The sequence below is a fragment of the Halyomorpha halys genome, unplaced genomic scaffold (genome assembly GCF_000696795.3).
Source record: "Halyomorpha halys isolate HHAL.00 unplaced genomic scaffold, Hhal_1.1 Scaffold278.1, whole genome shotgun sequence".
NCBI lineage: Eukaryota > Metazoa > Arthropoda > Insecta > Hemiptera > Pentatomidae > Halyomorpha > Halyomorpha halys.
Window position 1 is genome coordinate 208,888 of NW_027109219.1, and position 600 is coordinate 209,487.

Here is a 600-nt window from a genome sequence, read left to right on the forward strand (position 1 = left end):
CAATAAACATAATTCAGGAACAGAAACATAGGTTAATCAACATTGAACTAATGGGTAAGCATCAATAGGGTAGACCAAAGTGTAGGTGGAAGAGTTGCATCAAGACATTTCTGGTTTTGTTTTTTCTACCTATTGTGGGTTAGTATCTGAGGTGGGAGACCAGAAGTTCAACCACTTTATTTATTTTATTTTTTTTTTTTTAATAATTTATTTATAGTTATTTACAACTGTATACAAATATATACAAAAAGTAAATTTGCAGTAGGTGACGTAGTGACATGATGCAAACATGTAGAGAATTAGGTAATGTAGGAGAAGCCAGGTTAGAAACAAGTGGATTTGGGTGGTTGAGAAGTTTATCATGGAAGGAATGGTATCTGGTTCTGGCCAAATTGGCAACATATAGAACATTGAGGTCCTGATTGATGACTTGATTTGTGACAAAGTAAGGAGCATTAAGGATTTTGGACTATAAGGATTGGATTCGGGAGGAATTTTCAAATATTTAAAAATACTCTTAGACATGCTGTGTCTAAAAGAATTGACTTTAGGCCTCTCTTAGCACATTAATAGGTAATTTTAAACAATCCATGCCTGACA

At 33.7% G+C, this 600-nt stretch overlaps 1 protein-coding gene across 1 annotated transcript in view; it reads right to left on the minus strand.

Annotated features, from left to right (window-relative positions):
* LOC106680680 (acetyl-coenzyme A transporter 1) overlaps positions 1 to 600 on the minus strand; it is a gene marked incomplete in the record, with an annotated part of 20,306 nt that overhangs the window by 9,460 nt on the left and 10,246 nt on the right.